Consider the following 23,509-nt stretch of genomic DNA (forward strand, 5'->3'; position numbering starts at 1 on the left):
AGGCCTCTCCCAACATCTCCGAGAAGCAACTCCATCACCCATCCATCACTCTACCCCTCTCCCTCCCTCTCCCTCCTTCTCTCTCTCCTCTCTCTCTCTGTCCCATTATATTTCCCGTCCTTCAGTTATGTATGGATGTCGACCGATCTCCCTCATGACATAGCTGGGTCTCTCCTTCTCAACACATATACGAGTCATTCTACCTCTATAGTTAGGCCTCTGCCTACCCCTCCCCCCACCCCCTACCCCCCATACACACCGATACATCAAGCGCTCTAGTCATGTCTCCCTGCCACACACAAACTTGACATGTGCCCTCTAACGTTCCGGTAGGCCAGTCGCCCTATATCTGTGACTTGCACACACACACACGCAATTTCGATGGCTCTCTTCATCGATCTCGCACCCACCCGTACTTGATCCTCTCTTCGACTCTATCGATAGCTATGACCCCTCCCTTTCTTCTCGTGGATTGCCCGACCCTCTATGTATGACATGGATAGGCCTCCATTTCACACACATTGCATGCAAAATTTTGTTTGAGATGTCATCAACACATATTCCCAAAATAATTCACGAAATCAACCCCCACCCCACCCCCACCCCCACCACAAAACAAAAAACACTCACGAACGTGGTTTGTATCTCTCACACACACCCACGTAGGTGGGGGACGTGCACGAAGAGAAGAGGTGCATGCATGGCGCATGTACTCCCTTCTCTTTCCCAACCACACCCCCGCGGGTACACGGTGGAGCTCATTTCTGTACGAAAAAGGCAACCTACGTGGTAATTTGGCACGTGTACTGGTTGTCCACTTGGTGGAGGGAGGATCGTCTACCACGGGTGAACAAACAAATTGCGACTTGACGCGTTATGTTAAATTAAAAAAGAGGCAAACCATGTGGGGCCTACCTTAGAGGCAAGGCTCTATACACTGGAGTACTTTTGATGTGTCCCGTCAACTCGTAGAATGAGGAGAAGCTTGCTTAGTACACCGTCTCCCCCGCCCACGGGCGCGGTGGCTCGCAGGATGAGGTGAAGCTTGCTCCTCCCTCGCCCATGCGCGTGGTGGCTCGCAGGACGAGGAGAAAAATTTACTACTCCCTCCGTTTACTACTCGTCCCTACTACCTTGGTTATAGAGATTATATCATATTGTTTGGAATATATATGTCCTTAGTAGATTTCAATATGAACTACTAGTACATACTCCAAACAGTGATGTATATAGACGTATTTTAGAGTGTACATTCACTCATTTTGCTTCGTATGTAGTAGCACTCTCCCTCGCCCCTCGACCCTCGTTGCCATTGTGACCTTTTGTTGCAATACACAAAACACTTTTGTTTTAAGACTGTTTTGTGCAGTTCAACCAAAATGTCACACCGACAACGTTGCTTGATTGCTTGATCTTAGTGGAACTGCACAAGAGGAGATCTTACTTCCTATGCGTTAAGGCGAATTTGGTTCAGATCTTCTTCTGGTGAGTTGTTCGAATTCCGCATCATGAGAGGTCAGTACTAGCCTTCTTTCACATGATTCTGCAGTGTGCTTTCATATGTTGTTCTACTTGTACGATAATGTTGCTTGATTTTAGTGAACTGCACAAATGGAGACAGGACTTCCAATCTGTATGTGCACCGTAATATCCCATTGAGGTAAGATAAGGATATTTTACAACTGCTAGCCTGTATTTTGCCACTTTCATCAGAAAATTAAGTTTAGTACTATACTTGTGCTCCCTAATTGACATGCCAAATCTTACATTGAAGGCGAAGCTTGTCTGTTATTGAACCAAGTGATGAAGGGGAAGAACAAGCGGAAGAAAAACAAAAATCAACTCCCAGTGCTGTAATGAAGCACTTGAACTGTGATGACACAAGTAATGATATAGTTTTGCATCTTAATTTATTGCTATGGCTGGAATGAGCAATTGTTTTGCCACTGATTTGATGCCATACGTAATTATCTCTACTTGTGCAAACAGGGATCTTCTTTGAAAATACCATATATTTTAGTGGAACTGCACAAAAAGATATAGTAAGCATGGCCACCATAGTAGATAGCAACAGATGGTTCCAGAGAAGTGCTTCATCTGTATGCTCTACACAATCAGCCTCCTGACAAAGGTTGTTACTCGCCCACTAATTCATCCATATGATTGAGCTTTGTCATCTCTATTAGGGTTGTGCTACTGTTTAGATACTGTCATGAAAAAGTGGTATTGTCCTTGAGAAGTGCTTCATCTGTGTTGTTTTAAATATTTCCTTTCCTTTTTTCGAGGAAATAGGGATGCTAGCATTTAGTTGTCCTCTTGTCTTTGCACAATAGGATCATCTTCCTCTGAAGAAGAATATGGAGTACGTGAAGTGACTAGTTCTGATTATGCCAGGATGAAGAAGCACTGTATCTTCTCATCAGAAGGAGCAGTTGAAGGATGGTTACATTACTCCCCACAAGGCCAAACTAACTTACAGCTCAGAAGGACTGACAAATCTCCATTTTTTTGTTGTGATGCGCGAGTACAATGTTGTTCTAGGATTCTCATCAGAAGGAGCAGTTGAAGGATGGTTACATTACTCCCCACAAGACCAAACTAACTTCAGCTCAGAAGGACTGACAAATCTCCATATTTTTGCTGTGATGCGCGAGTACAATGTTGTTATAGGATTCTTTTTGGTGAGTTCCATTTTTCTAAAAGTGTGCTCTACATGGACCATGTAGGTGCCTATTTAAACTATCAATTCATAGTACATTTTTCTTTATACTAATCACTTTTTTGTATTTGTGCAAACAGGGGTGATCGGCTTGATTTCAATGGGAACTGCACAAAATGTTCATGAATACATTGAATCATTCATTTCCACCACAAGAAAGGAAGTGCCGATAAGTTCAAGGCATTGCAACATATAAGGGCGAAATCATACAAGCTACGCGTGAATTTGGTTGATTTTGGTGGAACTGCACAAAAAGAACAGTTGGTTTATTTAGCACGAGGTGCCATGTCAATGTCCGAACTGATGGCAAACCCTGCCCATTCCACAATCGTAGGCATTTGATATTTTGGAATGGGACAACCTTGTCAAATTTTTCTCATTGATTTTAAGACATGCGTTTAATATTTTCGAATGGGACGCCCTTGCTGTCAGCAGCGTCGATCAATTTTTTCTTTATTCTTTAGTTGTGAAGTAAATATTGCCTCTAACATGTGAGTCGCTGAGATGCATAATCATCGATTGTTTTGAATGTTCTCTATGAATTGCAAGCCCTGTGTGTTTGATTGCAATGTACAGAAACGCTAAAAAGCTTCTCAAACTCTTTGTACTCCTTCTGTTCCTTTTTACTTCGCACACTGTGAAAGTGCATACTTTTTTGTATAAGATTGGTCAAAGTAGAGATACTTTGACTGCAGACAAAACATGTATAGAAAGGACCGGAGGGAGTACATGTGAAACTGCTGCAAACGAGGTGATCACCCTGGGAATAATGCTAGTACGTATTGTTTTGCATGTTCATCCAATGCCAGTGATACAGGAATTCGAACTAATCGAAATAAATTCATTCATACACGGTCGGATTTCATATAAACATGCCGGATTTAATTACATTTCATACATTCTTCAACTAAAAAGGGGTGTTTGTGGCGGCATGCATCTCCCAGATGCAGAGGCCGGGGGTCATCCTCCTTTTCTAAAAAAACTAAAAAGGGGTGCGCTGGAGGTATAATTAATTAACCGAAGCTACCCACCTGTGTCTCGCTGAGCCGAACAGAAGCTTCAGTGACTTAACTGCAGGTGCAGTTGCGTAACTAACATGTGGCCTGTTGGGCCCACGTGTCAGTCAGCCAACTGCACCAGCAGTTAAGTAGAAGCAGCGTTCTTCTCCAGCGCAGGTCTCCAACTCCACGTCGCCGCCAAGAAGCTAACCGGCCGTCAATGGTCAACCCGCCTAGCTTTGCTTCAACCGGAGGGTAGCAACGGTGGCCTTACTTGGACCCGAGCGGCGGCGACCTACCGTGTTCTACTCTTCCTCGTTTTCTGTGTGGTGCGGCCTCGTTGGCAGCGGGGCGGGGCCTCGGCGGAGCTGGCTATGTCCTTTGTCTCGTTGCCGGTGGGCGGCGCCTCAGCGGAGCGGTGGAAATCCTCCCCCACATTGCCGGCAGGGTGGGGCCTCTGCTGAGCCGGCGATGTCCCCTGCCTCGTTGTTGGCGGGGTGGGGCCTCGGCGGAGCTGGCGGTGTCCTCTGCCTCGTTGTTGGCGCCGCGGGGCCTCGGCGGAGCCGGCGGTGTCCTCTGCCTCGTTGTTGGCGCCACGGGGCGTCGTCGACGCCAACTGTCGGGGGTTGGATACGACATATGCCAAAGGATGGCTTATCATGGTGGGAGCGAGTAGAACGTTGCCGGTGCCTGGAAGCGGGATGAGGCGAAGACATGCACGCCGGCGGATCTTACCCAGCTTCAGGGCTCTCCTAGGAGATAACACCCCTACTGCTGCTCTGCAGGGTCTCCGCATGATCACTCAAGCAAGGTGACTACAATGGTGCTCCTAGAGCTGTTTTGGGAGGCAGGAGAGAGCAATGCTAGTTCTCTCCTCCCGTGCTATCTGGTCTATCTCTATTCAGGTCCGAACCCTTTGCATGGGTGCCTCGGGGGGTTTATATAGGCCTACCCCCCGGGGGTAGAATAGTAATGCGGCTGGGCGCGGGTCCCAGCCGTCTGTCTCTCAGGCCACCGTCCTTCCTGCCGGCTTCTGGGACCCGCCGACTGGCGGGTCCCGCGGACAGGCTTGATACTGTAGCGACACTCCTGGTGACGCAGGCTTGGTCATCGGGTCGTGGCAACAGTGCCGCCGTCTATCGGGTGATCACCGTCGCCATTCCCCATCTTATCTGGTTAATGGCACGTGGGGCCCTGGGGAGGAGTCGGCCGACTCCAGGGAGGCCGACTCCCACAGGTCCGTCTTCGGGTACCCAGGCCGCCTTCGGCCCTCCCACTGACAGGCGTCCCCGCCGCCTTCGGGTCGTACAGGCTGGCGTCGTGGGCATAGTGTACTGCGCACTGTGGCTGAGGTCAGGGCAGGCATGGCAACAGTGCCGCGCCTCGCCGGAGATCTTCCAGCGATACGGCTCACTGTAGCCATGCCGGCCCCTCGTGAGCAGGGGGGAACGGCCATGCCGTGACCGTACCCCGTATTGTACTTCGGGATGAGGGAGGAGTCTTGGGCCGACCCTCCATAGTCGGCCTCCTTGGAGGTCGCCAGCTTGGAGTCGGCCTCTCTGGAGGTCGCCAGCTTGGAGTCGGCCTCTCTGGAGGTCGCCAGCTTGGAGTCGGCTTATCTCGGAGTCGTTGTCTGGGACTCGGTTTGAGGGGCACGGCCTGCCCCGATGTCTTGAAAGGTCCCGGGGCTCGGGTTAGCCTACCCGTGGCCCATTACTCCGACAGTAGTCCCCGAAGCTGGTGAAGCCCGGCGGTCGCTGCATTGTGGGGCTCCAACAGCTTCAATCTTTTATAAGTGCAGACTCTGGGACTCGGCTGCCGTCTTCCCTTGGGCCGACTGTCGAAAGTCAGAGCTTTGGTGAAGAGCCTCAGTTCGAAAGTCGCGGCGGGAAACCAGGTGGTGTGCCTGATACACCTCCCTGCTGCCATCAAGGCGGTCCTATCGCGTGGCGCCATGTGAGGAGAACAGTCTGCCTGCCCACACGCGCGATGGGACGGGCCGCCAGGCGGGGCCCGCCACTACCGCGCCTCGGCATACGGATGGATCCGTTGCAGCCGTGGACGGTTGGTTTTCCCACGTCGTTACTACGCGCAGTAACTTCGTGGGGTAAATCATGGGGCGGTGTGGGACATCGTGCGCAGTTAATCCCACGCCCACCCCCTCGGCTTCTTAGCCCGCTGGGCTATAAGTAGGCGGGGGGAAGCGCATCGGCACAGCTCGCGTGCCCTTCTTCCCCGCTCCCCCGCCCCATCTTGCTTTCTCTCCTTCCTTCTTCCGCCGTTGAGCCAGAGCACACCATACCGCGGCGATGAGCTCTTCCTCCACCGCGGCCCCTGCCGTGCGCTCCGGCGTGTGGGACGGCTCGGAGGTAGAGGAAGAACACATCGAGTTCCTCCGCCGAACACATCGTCTTCCCAGCGCGGACCTCGTGCGCGCCCGCGCCGTGCCGGAGAGGGAAATCTGGCCGGCGCCGGAAGAGGGCGAGCGGTCGTCTTCCGCTCGCACCTTATGCGCAATCTGGGGCTGCCGGCGAGCGGCTTCTTCCGCTCGTTCCTGGAGTTCTACAGTCTTCAGCCGCGCCACCTCACACCGAACACAGTGGTGCTGCTCTCTACCTTCGCCACTCTGTGCGAAGGTTTCCTCGGCCTTCTCCCCACCATCGAGCTGTGGGGGGAATTCTTCTCTTCTAAGCTCGGCACGCACATCGCCGGCGTGCCGGCTTAGTGCGGCGCCTTCATCGCGATGCGGCGCTCGACGGCCGACAATCCCTTTCCTCCCATCGCGCTGATCAAGTCGGTGAAGATGTGGCAGCGCTCGTACTTCTACGTGAAGAACCTCGCCTCCGACGGCGACTGGGTCAACCTGCCGCCCTACAACGCCACTCCCCTGACCGGGAGGCTCCCCAGCTTGTCCCACAGAGTCAAGTCGCTGTCTCTCGCCGGAGCTGCCGCCGTAGCGCGACTCCGAGTCTTGATACAGTCGGAGGGACTCGTCGGGGCCGACTTGCTGGCCGCCTTCGTAGTGCGCCGAGTTCTCCCGCTCCAAGGCCGGCCTCACCTGATCTGTCAGATGAGCGGCCTTCGAGACCCAAGTCGGATGAGCACCAACGAGATGCCCCGCAAGGAGGTGGCAAATATGGTGAATTACATCGCGCACTGCGAGTACGAGGAGGACTGGTAGTTCGGCAAGGAGCCGTACTCGCGTGACAACCCTCCACCAGTGGTAAGTCGCGTCTTCCTATTGTTTTGTCTTTTTTCCTCAGCCGACTCCGGCTTCTGATTCTTGTCGGCTTCTTCTGAACCAGAATCCTCTTATGCAGCCTGCCGCCGGCACCACAAGACAGCCCCACGAGTATGTCCCCGACCGCGTGGAGAGTGACGTCGACGACCCCGACTTGGGGGCGGCGGCAATGGAAGCCGACGCCGAAGGCGGGGGAGGAGGAGCGGAAGGCGACTTCAGGCCTTCGGCCACTTTCGACGATTGGCCCGACGACGATGCCGAAGGGGAAGTCGCCCCGCGCCACCAGCCGAAGGTCGGCTCCTCCGCCGGCCAGGGCGGCGCGAAGAGGCGTCACGCCGGGCCGAGTGCGCTCGGCGGCAAATTGAAGAAGCTTAAGGGGGCGGCCGCCGCGACCAGACGGGAGGAGGCGGCCGCGAAGGCCAACCGCTTCCGAAGGGAAGTGAGAAGTCCGCCGCTACTATCCGCGTAAGTCTTCATGCTATTTTATTTTCTTTGTTGAATCTTGTCCGAGTCTTTGTTTATGTACTCCCTCCGATCTTCTCCAGGGCCCCTCTTTCCCTTGAGAGAGTCGCCGTCCCCTCTGTCATGGGGTCGACGGAGACGTCCGCCAATACTCGGCGGGCCGACCCCGCCGCCGCCCTCCGGGAGGCGACGGAGCGAAACGCGCGGGAGAAGCGCGAGGAGGAGGAAGCCGAACGTCTGGAGAAGGCGGAGGCCGACAAGGCGGCCGCCTCCGCCCAGAAGGAGCTGGAGGATGCCGAGGCTACCCTCGCAGCGAGACGACGTGCTGAGGAGGCCGCGCGTCGCCGATCAGCGATGCTCGTCCGCCCACTATCGTCTGCGCCGCCGCCTCCGGAGTTCACGGGGCAAACCGGAGGGGCCGGCACCGAGGACCCCATCATGGAGAAGGAGGGAGGCGATGTTTCTATGTCGGACACCCTCGTGCCGCCACCACCGCCTCCACCGCCGTCTGGGAGGCCGCACGGCAAACAGCCGGTGGATCCGTCGGAGCCGCCGGCCATGGACGAGGCTGAAGCGCGGTTGCTTCTCCAAGTCGCCTCGCCGGTGCGTCGCCGTCTTGAGAGGGCGACCTCGGCGCCGCATCCTTGGGAGACCGGCATTGCCGGCTCGACATCCCTAGATGCCGAGGCCACAAGCGCCGCGCCCACCGGGTGGGTGCGCGGAGGCGGCACCGGGCCATTAAATCAATTGCTCCTGGAGGTCCCAATCGAAGCTGCGGGCCGAGGGCGACGCCCTTCAAGCCTGCACCAGAGCGCATCTGGCCGCACAAACGGCCGTCCGAGTAAGTTTCTTTCCCTTTGGATTCTTGTTTGTTTCTCTGTGGGGGCGCGCCAGCGCACCCACTGGGTGTAGTCCCCGAGTTCCGGGCCGGCTGCTGAGCAGGCGGTTCGGAACTCCCTCTGGCGAGTTCCAAACACTAACTTTGTCTTCAATGATTCATTGCAGGAGTATCACAACCTCCGCGCCACTGCCTTCAACCGCAATGTCGAGGAGCTGAACAAGCGGGCTGCCGACTTGTCGGAAAGCCGGAGTAAGTTCTTCTTCGCGGGGGCGCGCTGGCGCACCTGCGGGCTGTAGTCCTCGAGATTCGGGCCGACTGCTGAGTAGTCGGGCCGGATCTTCCCGGCGATCTTTTTTTCTAATGACTTATTTTGTCTCTTCTTTGTTCCTTAGAAGCCAATGTCGTTCTTCAGGAGCAGCTGGGCGAGGCCAATACCGCCCTCGTGCCAAAGAGGAGGAGTGTGTCAAGCTCGCCACGGAACGCGACCTGCTGGCGGCGCAGCTGGCCGAGCAGAAGGAGTTGCTCAAGAAGGCGAAGGACGAGGCCGAGAAGAGGGAGACCGCACTCCTGGCCGAGTTCGAGAGCGAGCGTTCCTCCTGGACTGACAGGGAGGCGATGCTGACCTCCGGCTTCCACGAGATCGAGGATATCGTTGATGGTAAGTTTCTTTCGCTTCTTCGGGCTTCCGACTATGTGTCAGGCCGACTTCTGATTTTTTTTGTCTTGCTTCTTTTTTGTCTTGGCAGACTTCTTCCCTGGTCACTCGCAGGCAGTTCCTCTGGCCATCGAGGTTGCTCATGAGGCGTGAAGGGCAAACGGCGAGGAGATCGCTGCTAATGCCCCCCGAACCGTCGAAGAGCAGCTTCTGAGCATTGAAGCCCGTCTTCGTCCGGCTTACCGGCTGATGCGCCGGCTTCAGCGTGCCGGCGCCCAGGCGGTTGCCGCCCTGTGGCCAGGCACGCCGGCTCTGCGCACCGCCAGCCGAACTGCCGACTGGCTGGAGGTTGCTGCCGGCCGTCTTGAGGCTTGGAAGGGCTCCTCGGCCCGGGCCGGAGCGCACCGGGCCTTGGAGTTTGTCAAGGCGTGGTATCCAGGGCTGGACCTGGACCGTCTGGCCGCGTTCCGGTCAGAAGCCCAGGTCGAGCTGGAGGCCGTGGAGGGCGCCCTTATTGAGCGTGCAGTGGCCATCGCCGAGTACACGGACACCAGTGTCTTCGTCCCCGAGCGGGCTGAAGGCGGCGAGGAGGTGCCGCCGGAGTGGTTCGGAATGAACCCGGAGTATGGCGAAGATTTGGCGGAGGTGATTGACTCTAGCACTGAGGAGGAGGACGAGGCGAAGGACGAAGGCGAGGCGGAGGCGCCAGAAGACGCAGCAGGCGGCCAGCCTCACCTCGACCGTGCCTCCAGCAACGAGCCGCGTCAAGAGAAGGCGACTGCCACCGGAGGTGATCAAGCCGAGACCGCCCAGCCGACTGCCCCGGCGCCTGACACCGCCATCTCCTCCGATCCTCCGATCCCCGATGCCGCCTCCTAGGCTGCCTCTTTCGCCTCTGCTTGTCTGTCTTAGTAATCTTTTGAAAACTTTGTTAGTTTCTAACAGTTCCACCCGCGGGGTGTATCTTGAACTTCTATTCGAAGATTCGGCCAAGGGCCTATGTAAATATTTATCCGATTTCCGTCTTTCCTTGCTTACTGCTCTTTAGGCTTTTCCTTTTGCCGCCTTCCCTTAGTCACTGCCTTGCCAGTCGGACAGCCGCTCCGCGGACTGTCGCTGGGTTAAGTGCTCGGCTACTTCGGGGAAGCAAGTACTTGGCCGTTTAGAGTTTCTTTAGTAACTCGGATAGAAAGCGACAGGCCGACTACCCAAGAGTCGGCCGTCCTTGATAAAAGCCCATAAAGACGGCAAGCCGGCTACTCATGAGTCGGCTTCCACTTTAGAAATGCTGGAGGCCGTCTTACGCTATGTTCATGCTTTAGGTCCTTAGCCATTTTTCGTGTGGGCGCCCGTTCTTCCCCCCTCCTGTTTGCCTCACAGTCGCTCTGCGAGCTGCGGCTTTGCCAGGAGGCGGATTGGGCACCGCGCACTACTTGTCTGACCGCGGGAAGCTCCTCATAGCGCAAGGCGGCGTGTCCCCGGGCCGACTAGTCTGGCCCGGTGCCAAGCGGCTTGTAATGAAAGTGATTTTCTCGAAGGCATAATTCTTATCATACAGATAACAACAAGGGCAGTCCCCGAGCTCGTCTTGGGGGGCCCAAAGTCTTAGTACTTTAATACAAAAGGGGTAGTGCGATACATACTGCATCAACTGTAAAATCTTCGAAGAAGATTTGCATTCCACGGGCGCTCTCACTACTAGAAAAACCCCTACTAATGGCGCACCTAATATGGCCATTAATGGCGCATTTGTGGTGCGCCATTAATAGCACGCCATTAGTAATTTTTACTAATGGCGCACCACCTGATGCGCCATTAGTATCTGGTATACTAATGGCGCACCGCGGGTGCGCCATTAGTATAGGCCAGGGTGCGCCATTAGTATGCCTCCCAGGGGCCATGTATACCCAGGTGCTTTGGCATACTAATGGCGCACCACCACTAGATGCGCCATTAGTAACTGCGGCATACTAATGGTGCACTACCCAGTGATGCGCCATTAGTATGCACTGTCATACTAATGGCGCACTGTCATGTGATGCGCCATTAGTATGAATATTAGGTTTTTTTTTTTTTATTTTCTGTTTTTTGCACAGGTTACAAAATGTATAATTTGACAAAATATAGACAGCACACATCAACAACAGATTCATCGAATACAATAGAAGATTAGTCTTTGAATACAATTCATCATATTAGTCTCCGAATACAATTCATCATATTAGTCTCCGAATTGAAAAGACCGAACAAAGATAGAACATTATATTACAAGTCTCGAGACCGCGAGTAGCGAGTTTGTCTTCACATTACAAGTCGATATCGATCATCTAAACTACCATCACATAGAAGAGAGCTGCGGTCATCACGATGAGCATCATCACGATGAAACTCGTCTTCATCCGGTTCCTCCAACGCTCCCTCCCCTCTCCCGCTAGATAGCGGGCGTATCTAGATTCGGCCTCGGCCCTAGTGGTGTACCCTTTGTAACTGTTACCGCTGAATCGGTGAACCTGTCTCCGACACTCCTCCCAGTCATCGTAGACTCCGGGAACCTTACCCTTGTACACGACATACGTCGGCATCGCTATGCACTAGCCAAACGAAACGTTAGTACCAATTCACAGACAATACATAAGCAATATATAAGTATGCAACAGAACGATCGGAAGAGAAAAGCAAGACATTAATAGCATCGATTACATCTAAGTTGAACGACTCTCGAAACCAAAGAGACATACTACAAGTTCATTAAAGTTTAATTACAACATGAGCCAATCGATGTTTCAGAACTAGACACAGCATCACTGCTTTCGACTCGACTCAAGGGACCGGAGCGTGGATGAAGCCGCCGTCTATCGTGGGAGTCATGAAATAACGGTCGTTGTCAGCCTGCATTTGTAGCATTGTGTCGATGTCACTGTTGGACGGTTGATTGTTGAGGTAGAACTGCCCCGAGGTACGAAGGACATCTTGATGGATGATTTCCGCAAACTCCGACTGGATGCGAAAGAATTCTTGTCGGAGGTCCGCGTCCTGGATTGCCGACACGCTCTTTGCCCAATCTTTGAGTTTACTCGGTAGCAGAAGTTGATGATGGTCCCGTACGATCGCCCGCATGTGATGGATGGCGTAGTAGGCACCCTTCTGACCGCCAGGCGGCTGCTTGACGCAGCAGAACGTCGTATTGTGGGAGAACACGTGCTTGCCGTACTTACGAATAGGCCTGGTGAAGGTGCCTCCAGATTTGGCGTAGCCGGGGAGAACATCATCAAGAACCTTCTTGACATTTGTGTAGTCTACGTTCGACTGACGGTCCGGGTCGAAATACGTGGCCATGGAATATTTGGGGCTTAGGAGGATGAGCGTGCAACGTGTGTCACTGCAGAAAACACGGAATGTTAAAAGAAAAACGATCGAAATGTAAGAATTCATATGTTACGGGCCGGTTGAGGGGAGGACTTACTCGGGAAAGTAAGGCACGAGGAAGTTATCCTTATCTTGGTTTGCCAGAATGACGCCTTCGAGGTAAGAACTCGCGACTTGCCGGTCCCCAGCGCTGCCCAAGATCTTGGCACGCATGTAGAAGGGGTCGACTATCACGATGTCCGGGGTCTTGTCGCGAATGATCCGCATCTCCATACTCAGCGAAAATAGCCGAACGAAGGTGTAGTGCAGCGGATGAAGGTTCAACATAGCGTGGATGTCATCAAAACGCAGGACGATCGTACGCCCGATGGAGTTATCCACAAAGCCCTTGCCCTCTGGCACCTTGGCCGCGAAAACCGGGTATGCCACATCCTTCTCTCTGAGACGCCGCTTCTCCAAAGCAAGAACACTGTCATGCAGACTCCGCATAGCACCGGTTGCAGCATTGAGCATATTTGTCGGTAGCATCGCCCTACCCGCCACATGCACCCTCCTCGAGATATCCTGCGGTGAAGGTGGCCCGTCCTGAGCACGGATCGTACTCGGTGCCGGCTGGCTCGCACCCTTCTTAGTCTTTCTTTTGCGTGCCTTCTTCTTCTCCTGTAATGGGACCGAGTTCTGCTCACAGACCGCCTTCTTGAGTGTGTTGGGGCTGATAATATTTCGCACCTCGCCTATCTGAGGCTCGGTGAAGTCGGCAGCTGGAGGCGTCTCCTGAGAGCTGAACGCCAGACGGCGCCTGTTGCAACTTGGCTTCTCCGCGGTACCAGCTAGATCGCACACGTCTTTTGTTGGGTTTGGTTCTTGAGAAGGAGGCCCCATGAAGTCGCCATCGTACCCATGATCGGCAAAGTACTGATCGACGTTGCCAAATGTATCATCGTCGTCGTCGTCGTTCTGATCCTGTGCCATATGCATGTTTGGATCCAGTGGCATAGGGATGTCCGGCACCGTTACGGCGGTCTTGCCATGGGGCCGACTTGGCGCCGGCACGACTGGCGGTGTTGTCTTTGGGGTGGTGTCCCCCGCCCCCAAACGAATCTGGCTCTTCGGCCAAAGCAGGGGCCAGCTCAGGCAGGCGCTGAGGGTCATCACGTCTTCATCGTCGGCCCCGACGGGTCGAATCGGAGGTAACAAGTCGTCGCAGCCTGGCAGCACCCGAACCAGTTGAACCCTAAACAAGTTGGGTGGCATCTGGGTACCGTGGAACAAGGGGTTGCCCGGTTGAACGATTTTGCCCTTGGCGACATCGACCAACTCGTTGTTCACGAAGTGGAGGAGAGTGCACGGAACGTCGGCGGCGCCCTGCGAAAACATGTAGGGCGTCAGGGATGCCCAGTCAAAGGCAAGGAGATGAAGTCCTCGGCCGAGAGAGGCTTAATTAGTTACCGTGATGATGGCGTCGAGCTCGGCTAATGTCGACGCACCGCCAACGGCGGGCGTGCAGTTGACGGAGGGGCCGCTTGCTGAAGAGGTGCCGGCCGGCGTACACCCGGGTGCATTAAGCTCCCGTGCCGGCGTCGGAGACACCAATGCCGCCTCCGCCGGAGGCACCAATGGCCCCGCCATCGCATTATGCGAGTTGCTGGCCGTGAAGCTAGGAATCGGGGGCGGCCCCTGTTGGCCGCCCGCAATCCACGCACTCAACCCCGAGATCAAGGTAGGCACAAGGGCGGTGATCGTCGCTCCGAGTCGTTGTTCCACTTGCTCTTGGACAATCTCCGGAATCCGCGCCACCTGTGCCTTGAGTTCTTGAACCTCTCGCGCCTGGCTTTCCGAGCTGGTCTTTTTCTCCTTCCGCACACCAGCGGTATAGTATGACCCCCATTTTGTCGACAAGCCTTTGCCGGCCACACGACCAGCTGACGTCGGCTTACTGAGCTTATCCTTGTTCTTCATTACATTCAACGCCCTATTTAGAGTGGTGTCCCAAGGGTTGCTCTTAGTCGACCCCGCGCTACTGCTTTCAGTCGCCTGCGGAAGGAATGTGAACCATTTAGAAATTTGGCTTCATTAATTAGAATGCAACCATATGGAGCTAATTACGCGGGGGTGTATTCCTTACCAGAACAAGCTCAAGCTGCCTGGTCTTCGGATCCGTGGTAAGCTCCTTTGTTTTCGGGTCCTTCTTGTACCGGGCCCTGACAAAGTTCCTGGTCTGCTTGTTACCGCTGTATTTCTCGAAGAGGGGCGGTAGGCCTTGCTCGGCACGGTCCGCCTCCTCCTTGTCCCATATAGGCTCCGCCACTCTGTAACCGCCGGGACCGAGTGTGTGTTCCCCTATGTTCAGCTCCCGCATTTGTTTCCCCCACTCACTTGATTGGGAGCTTGCGGTGCTCGAGCAATTGATCTTGAAGTCGTTGTAGTCATCTTCGGTGATCGAAGGATTTTTCTCCTTGATCTTCTGATAACTCTCACCTTTCTCGATCATTTTCTTCACATTGCTTTTCCAAGTAGACAGGGCCTTGCTCATCTTCGTGAGGGCAGCATTGTTCACTTTATTCCCTTTGAGGCTTGTGTTTGCAAATTCAGCGGGGAACTTGTATCGTTCGTGCAGCTTCGTGAAGAGGAGGTGGCGCAAATTCCCTCGGTCAGGATGCCTCAGGTTCTCCGTGTTGATCGAGACGGTGCTTCGGACAATGCACCCGAGCTGAAGTGAGTACCCCTTGACTATTCGTTCGGGCGCCGTTGGATTCCCGTTGGAGTCCACTTCATTAACTTCCTCCTTGAGGGTGAGGAGCACGATCGGGCACCAGTCCTTCCGTTGCCTCTTCGGTTGGCTGCCATCTATGCGGGCGCCGCCATCATCAGTGGTGGCATCAGTGTGGTCATCCTCGGTGGCACCATCAGTGGTCTCAGGATCGGTGGGGAAGGCGGCGGCCTCATACAAGTGAGGTTGTTCCTCCATCTCCTGGGACAGCTCCTAGAATGCCTTGCCGCCCGAACCCCCGGCCTCATTGTTGTGGGCCATGTTTCTCTCTAAATAGAAACAAAGTTTGGTCAAAAAGTTGGTTATTGTCAAGGAACAAGATCTCTAAGTTGACCAAATAACCTAATTCTCGAGGAATGTCGCCAAAAAGTTGGTTATTGTCAAGGAACAATTGAGAGATGTTTGTGATATTGCCTAGGTGTTTTGGGATAGAACCTGTTAGTGTGTTGTTGCTAAGGTCCAAGTCCACGTTCTCAGGGTAACCTAGTTCTTGAGGGGTGTGTCTAGAAAGTTCACTCTTCTTTTTAGAAGACAAGCGTCTGAAATGGTATTGCCTTTCCTTAATTTGTACTATTTTTTCATTGTGTTGAATACTTATGTGGGTGAGTGTATGGAGAGGATAAACGCTAGCAGGCTGATCATTGCATATCATTCATAACCATGAATGAAGGCTCAATGGACCAAGGAAAGAAAACCTACACAAACACAAGGATGACTATTGGAGACACTCAGGCCTGCTGCTTTGTGTTGATTGTTCAGAAGCTAGGGAATGTCCATTATATATAGATGCAGAGAAGCTTCGGCCGTGGTGAAGGTCAACCCCTATATTTTAATTGGAGGGCCAAGAGATAAGCTAAGCTGCAAATTATGAATCTGCGTCGAAAATTGCACCACATTCAGCATAGGGCAGGAGACGCCTACCCTAATGAATATGTTATTCTCACAGCTCATCACTTGCTGAACTTGTAAATCATTTCCGTGAAAACAATCAAACGGTTTTCAGCGACAAGTGATACAAGGAACTAAACTGGGTTTCAGCTCTACATGGGCCAGAGTGGACTTGAGCAAATGTGTGTATGTGATGTGCCCCAACAGGGTAAACTTATTAAGAATCGGGCACCTTCTAGGTCAAGAAAATTGGGCATGACCTTTGCTAATTTTCTTGACCTAGGAGTGCCCCATTTCTCAACCGAAACGGAAATTAATCAACGTTTCAGGAGAAAGGGGTTATTTTAGAAGATCACAAGTAGCAGCAGCATCACTTGACAAAATCACAACTAGCAGCAACAACTTGATAAGGTTTCATGGATTCTAGATATACAGGCGCCATCGATTAGGAGCTAGCAATCAAAGATAAGAGACAATAGCTAAGGCCTGCCGCAGGTTTCTGTTGCACTAGGATTAGTATGTTTACACGAGAAGCAGGAGGACAGTAACATGAGCCTTACATCTCTGACATACTGCTGCAGTTGCAATGCTACTCCAAAACTGAGGCCTTCTTTGGACAAAATGCAGTGGAACTGCACTACTACTAAAATGCATACAGCAGCACTATAACCAAAAAGCTGAAGACCTTATGTAGATAGGATCAGGATGCAGTGAAGAATTCAACCAACACCCCAGCTGGGAAATAGCTAATGCCTGCTACAGCATTCTCCCGCACTAGGGTTAAGTTAAGTATGCGGCACTGTGTAGTTCATTAGCACACTACCCTGTGAAAAACTTAGTAGTAGTTCACTATGACACTACAAGCAGAGGACAGAAACATGAGCTTTTTATCTGTTACATACTAGTACTCCAGTTGCAATGACTCCAGAACTGATACCTTGCTTATAGATATAAAATGCAGTGATTGAAGATAAGCGACAATAGCTAAGGCCTGCCTGCCGCAGGTTTATGTTGCACTAGGATTAGTATGTGACACTAGAAGCAGAAGTTACTACTTAATTATTCTGTGAAAAAACTTACTAGTTCACTGTGACACTACAAGCGGAGGACGGAAACATGAGCTTTATATCTGTTACTACTTCCCAAGTTGGAATACAACTCCAAATCTGAGGCCTTGTTTACAGAAAATGCAGTGAACTGCACTGCCACTAAAATGCATCAGCGCAACAATGTAAACAATGTAACTCCAGAACTGAGACCTTGTTCCGATACAAAATGCAGTGAAATGAACTACCAATAAAATGTACTAGAGCAGCAGTGTATTAACCCAAAAGCCAAGACCTTGTGCAGAGGGAGAGGGGGAGAGGGGGAGAGGAGGAGGGGGATCTCACGGGGGCCGGGGAGTGGGGCGCGGAGAGGATGTCGGGGACGAGGTCCGGGTGGGGTCGGGACGGTGTCGGGGCGGCGGGGCAGCGTCGAGGCGGCGTCGGGGGCAGCGGCGTCGGGGCGGGGTCGAGGCGGCGTCGGGGCGGCGGGGCAGCGTCGAGGCGGCGTCCGGGCGGCGGGGTCGCGTCGAGGCGGCGGGGCAGCGTCGAGGTGGCGGGGCAGCGGCGTCGGGTTAGGGTTGGGCGGACGGCGCGGGCTCGAGGGGGAGGAAGGGGAGAGGGAGGCGGCGGGGGTGCGTGGGCGGCTGCGGCGTAGTGGGTCAGGGCAGCGGCGGCGGCGGCGGTGGATCGAGCTAGGGAGAGGGAACTGGCGAGGGGGAGAGGGAAGGGGGGATCGGGCGAAGGGGGAGAGGGAAGGGGGGATCGGGCACAATACTAATGGTGCACCACCCCTCGGTGCGCCATAAGTACATCCATACTAATGGCGCACCTCACCGTGGTGCGCCATTAGTATTTTTTTATATTTCAACTCGAGCCAACAGGTTATGTACCACCAGAACTGATCCACATCAAGTCCCCTCTACTAGTTCGACTGGTCAGCAGCCAGTTCTCACACCAGGAGGTCCTGGGTTCGACTCCCAGGCTCCACAAATTTTTTTTAGCATTTAAAAAGCTGTTTGATACTTATTTGCGTTTAAATATGTTCAAACTTGTTTAAATCATAACAGTAATATTTTTTTATAAGACAGTAATAATTTTTTAAAAATATCATCAAACAGTAATGCCGGTGGAGCGGGGGAGGGTGCGCGGGGTGCGGGGGGTCGGCGGCGGCGGTTGAGTAGGGGAATCGAGGGTGCGGGGGGTCGGCGGCGGCGGCCGGTGGACTGGGGGGTGCTCGGCGGCGAGGGGGACCGGATCTGGCGAGGTGGGATAGCGATCGAGATGGAGGGGGATCGAGATCGAGTGTCCATGAAATTTAAAAATATTCATGATAGTTCAAAAAGTACCCATGAAATACAATCGAGAAATGAAGGCTACGATTTAAATACAATCGATCTTAGCTAGCTATCTGTTCACAATCTTCTTGCCCTTCTTTTTCGCAAATGGAGTTCTTCTGTGGAACGGACGTCCTTTAGGTAGGGTGGTCCTGCTTCTTCTTGTGGTGTATGCTGCTACTTCATCATCGTCGTCATGTTCGATCCTCGGGTCGCCGTACTTGTCGAAGTCTTGCTCATTGGCTACTCCATCCATTCCGATGATCTTCCTTTTGCCTCTCCTCACGACAACACGACTGGGCTTTGGCGGGTCGGTAATGAAGAAGCATTGGTCCACTTGGGAAGCCAGTACCCATGGCTCATTTTTCGCGGTGACGTTTGCGCCCGCGGTCTTGGATTTGGCTTCGGGTATAACCATGGTGGTGAAATACCGGTCTTCTTTTATGACGTTCTTGGCCCATCTGACACGGAACATCGGGACCTTCTCTCCAGCGTAGCTCAGCTCCCAGATCTCCTCGATCCTTCCGTAGTATCTGTCCTTGTCGTTACCGGTGTAGGATTCCATCGTTACCCCGGAGTTCTGATAACCATCGCTCTTCATGTCCTTGGCCTCGGTGTAGAATGTGTAGCCGTTGATATCGTACGCCTCATAGGTCATCAGGTTGTGCTCGGCGCCCTGTGACAAGGCGAATATGAGTTGTTCTTCCGCGGAAGAATCCTCATGTAAAGGGTACGACAGAAGCTTCTGCTTGAACCAACGCGTGAAACATGAGTTGTGCTCTTTGAGTATATCTCCGTCCGTCCTCTGTTGGCCTCGGTCATTGTACGTCTTCTTAATAAAGGTTTTGTGCTCTACCACCCAAGGATCGACCACGTCTATGTGTTGTAGCGCGACTAGGTTTGCTCTTTCAAAGTCGGCGAGTCGACCCTCGAAGTCGACATGCATTTCGCGGCGACCCTCACGGTGACCCCATCCAGCGAGCCTGCCGAGGTGCCTGTTGACGGGCAGACCAACGGGGTTCTCGATGCCTAGATAATTCGTGCAGTAGGAGATGCACTCTTCGGTCAGAAAGCCCCTGGCTATGCTTCCTTCTGGACGTGACATGTTGCGAACGTATCCTTTGATGACACCATTCATCCTTTCGAACGGCATCATGCTGTGCAGGAACGTCGGCCCGAGTTGGATGATATCCTCCACTATATGGACCAGCAGATGCACCATAACGTCGAAGAATGCGGGCGGGAAGTACATCTCAAGCTCGCATAGTATCACCACGATCTCTTCCTGTAGCCTTCTGAGTTGCCTCACGCCAATCGACTTCCGAGAGATGACGTCGAAGAAGTTGCATAGGCCAAATAGCGTTTCACGGACGTGCGCGTCCATGATCCCACGGATTGCAACTGGAAGTATCTGCGTCATCAGCACGTGACAGTCGTGAGACTTCATCCCCCTGAACTTCTGCTTCGCTGGGTCTAGGTATCTGCTTATCTTCCCCGCGTAACCGTAAGGAAGTTTTACTCCTAGGAGGCAGGTGAAAAACTGCTCGATCTCCTCCTGACTTAGAGTGAAGCACGCGGGAGGGTAGTCATTTCCGGTCTTCTTGGCCTTTTTGCCTTTGTGACGACTTTCTGTGTCCTGCTTCGCCTCATCATCATCATCATCATCATCATCATCATCATCATCATGATCATCATCATCATCATCATCATCATCATATATAGCGTGAAGCTCCTGCCTGATGCCCATTGATTTCAAGTCTGCCCTTGCTTTCGGCCCATCTTTGGTCCTCTCTGGCATGTTGAGCAGGGTACCAAGCAGACTCTCGCACACGTTCTTCGTGATATGCATGACATCAAGGCTGTGAGGCACACGGTGGATCTTCCAGTACGGCAAGTCCCAGAAAACAGACCTCGTTTTCCATACCTTCAGCAGCGGCTCTGGCGCCTTTCGCTTCTTTCCCGGCTCTGGCGCCTTTTGCTTCTTTCCCGGCAGTGGGCAGTCTTTCCAATTTTTCAACAGCTTGTCTATTTCCTCGCCGCTCCTCGTACACGGGCGTTTTCGGGGTTCGGTTTCACCATCGAACAGATCCTTGCGTTTCCTCCACGGGTCATCGTCGCGAAGCCACCTTCGATGTCCCATGAACACGGTTTTCGAAGACCCGGGATCTCTATCTAGCTGGCGATACGTTGTGTCATCCATGCACCTTACGCATCCAGAAAATCCGTGGACTACCTGCCCCGCAAGATATCCGTAACCGAGATAGTCGTGCACCGTCGTGAGCAGTGCGGCTCTCATAGGGAAATATTCTTTCTCTGCGGCGTCCCACGTATTGGCTGGCGTTTTCCACAGCGTGTCAAGCTCCTCTTTCAGCAGCCCCAGATACAGATTGATGTCGTTCCCTGGTTGTTTCGGCCCTTCAATTAGCATACTCATGTGAATGTACTTCCTCTTCATGCACAACCAGGGGGGAAGGTTGTACATCCACACAAACACAGGCCAGGTGCTATGTGTGCTTCTCTGGCTGCCAAACGGATTGACTCCATCGGTGCTCGCGCCCAGCACGATGTTCCTTGGATCGTTCCCAAATTCTGGGTATTCGAAGTTCAACGCTTGCCACTGGCTCGCATCCTTAGGGTGACTCAGCATCTTGTCTTTTTTATCTATCTCCGGATCATTTGCGTCATCTTCTCGCTTCTTCTCCTCCCTATCCGCGTGCCAACGCAGGAGCTTTGCTACCTTAGGGTCCGCGAAATACCGCTGCAGACGAGGAGTGATCGGAAAGTACCACACCACTTTTCGAGGAGCTTTCTTCCTCTTCTTGTATCGAGTGACACCGCACACCGGACATATGGTAGACTCCGCGTGCTCGTCCCGATAAATGATGCAATTGTTCATGCACACATGGTATTTCACGTGCGGTAAATCCAGAGGACACACGATTTTCTTCGCCTCCTCCAAACTGGTCGGGCACTTGTTCCCCTTGGGAAGACGTTCGTGCCAGAATGACATGTTCTCGTCGAAGCATGCGTCGGTCATTTTGTGTTTTACCTTCATCTCCAGAGCCATGAGCGTTACTTTCAGGCGGGTATCCTCGGGCCTGCATCCTTCATACAATGGAGTAACCGCGTCTAACTCAAGTTGATCCATCTTGGCTTTCTCTCGGGCGGCAGCTCTTGCGTTATCCGTCTGCTTGAGAAGCAGCTCTTGAATATGAGGGTCCTGCACCCAGCCCATCGATGGTCCAGCGTCGTCTGCTCCGCCGGCATCATCATCATGTCCTGCATCTTCTACATGATGACTGTGTACAGCATCACCGTCGTGATCATCTCCTGGGGATTCTTCGTCTTCTCGCCCCCCCGAGCCGCGGTGGTTGTCTTGCTGCCCTTCCTCATTTCTTGCCCGGCCCCCATGGACGACTTCGTAGTCATCTTCATCACCTTGCCACCGATAGCCATCCATGAAACCACGCAAGAGCAGGTGGTCCCGCACCTGCCCGGAATCCGGGTCCGCAATAAGGCTATTCAGCTTGCATCTTCGACACGGACATCTTATCTCCGTCTCGTTCTTTTGAAGCATCTCGGCCTTCGCGGACCTCAAAAACCTATTCACGATGCCTTCGGTCATCGTGCGGACCATGGTCGCCTGCGGGGTAGAGCAAAACGATATTTTAGAACCAAGAAAAAATTTGGCATGACTTTCCCTAAAAATAGGACCAAAAAGAATGCTTAATGCCAAAATTCTCGCCGAAACGGAAATGAATCAACATTCCGGCAAAATATTGGCAACTATCGCATTTCAAATACCGGTACACCTCCAAACACAAACACATATGCAACACCACAAACATATGCAACACCACGAACATACATAGATCTAGCTAGGCCATAAAAAGTGCATGTGCACATTGTTGTAGGGAGAACAACATAAATATAGCTTCCCCCCTTACTTACCTAGCAAAACAAGGTAACTTAACCACTTAATTTGAATGAATCTATGGTGGAAATGAGGTGAAAAAGAGGAGGCACCCGAGACAAGGAGGAGGCGGTGGAGAGAATGAAGTGGGGAGAAAGTGAGTGTGGGAGGAGAGGCTGTCCAAAATATCTTGTTGCTGCCCACTTACTAATGGCACACCAGCATCAAATGCACCATTAGTAATCCAGGTTACTAATGGCGCACCCCCTGGTGGTGCGCCATTAGTAGTTTTGCAAAAAAAAACACACTAATGGCGCACTCTGCCACGGTGCGCCATTAGTACTTTTGCAAAAAAAGGAATAAAAACAATAATAAAAAAATTAACATTAGTGGCGCACCTACTGGCTGGTGCGCCATTACTAGTTACAACTAGTAATGGCGCACCACCAGTGGATGCGCCATTAGTATGTTTGGACAGGCGCACTAGTTCAAAAAAAATGGTACTAATGGCGCACCGTGGGCAGGGTGCGCCATTAGTAGTTTCAACACTAATGGCGCATCAGAAGGTGGTGCGCCATTAGAATATACTAATGGCGCACCGCCTGTTTGGTGCGCCATTAGTGTCAATTCCATCTATAGCCCTTTTCCTAGTAGTGTCTGTCTCTTTGCCGGAGTCGTCCCTCTTGCGCGCTCGGGGCTTCTGAGCGTCGATCAGATAGTAGGCGTCATTTCCTAGCACCTTGCTGATGATGAAGGGGCCTTCCCAAGGCGCCGACAGCTTGTGCTGGCCGGCTGTTCGCTGGATCAGCCGGAGCACAAGGTCGCCTTCTTGGAAAGATCTTGGCCTAAACTTCCTGTTGTAGTATCGACGTAAGCTCTGCTGGTAGATGCCAGACCGGTTGAGTGCCAACAGCCGGCCCTCTTCCAGCAGATTGACGCCGTCTTGTCGTGCTTCTTCTGCTTCTTCCTTGGTGTACATGGTGACTCGTGGGGAGTGGGACTCTATGTCCGTTGGGATGACGGCTTCGGCACCATAGACGAGGAAGAAGGGTGTGAAGCGGGTTGACTTGTTCGGAGTCGTGCGCAGACTCCAGAGGACGGCTGGCAGCTCCTCGAGCCAACAGTCGGCAGATCGCTCCAGCGGGACGACGAGTCGAGGCTTGATGCCGGATAGGACGAGGCCATTCGCTCGCTCCACCTGGCCGTTTGACTGCGGATGGGCAACGGACGCTAGGTCCAGTCGGATGCCCTACGTCGCACAGAAATGGGCCAAGGC

The sequence above is a fragment of the Triticum aestivum genome, chromosome 2B (genome assembly GCF_018294505.1).
Source record: "Triticum aestivum cultivar Chinese Spring chromosome 2B, IWGSC CS RefSeq v2.1, whole genome shotgun sequence".
Classification (NCBI taxonomy): domain Eukaryota; kingdom Viridiplantae; phylum Streptophyta; class Magnoliopsida; order Poales; family Poaceae; genus Triticum; species Triticum aestivum.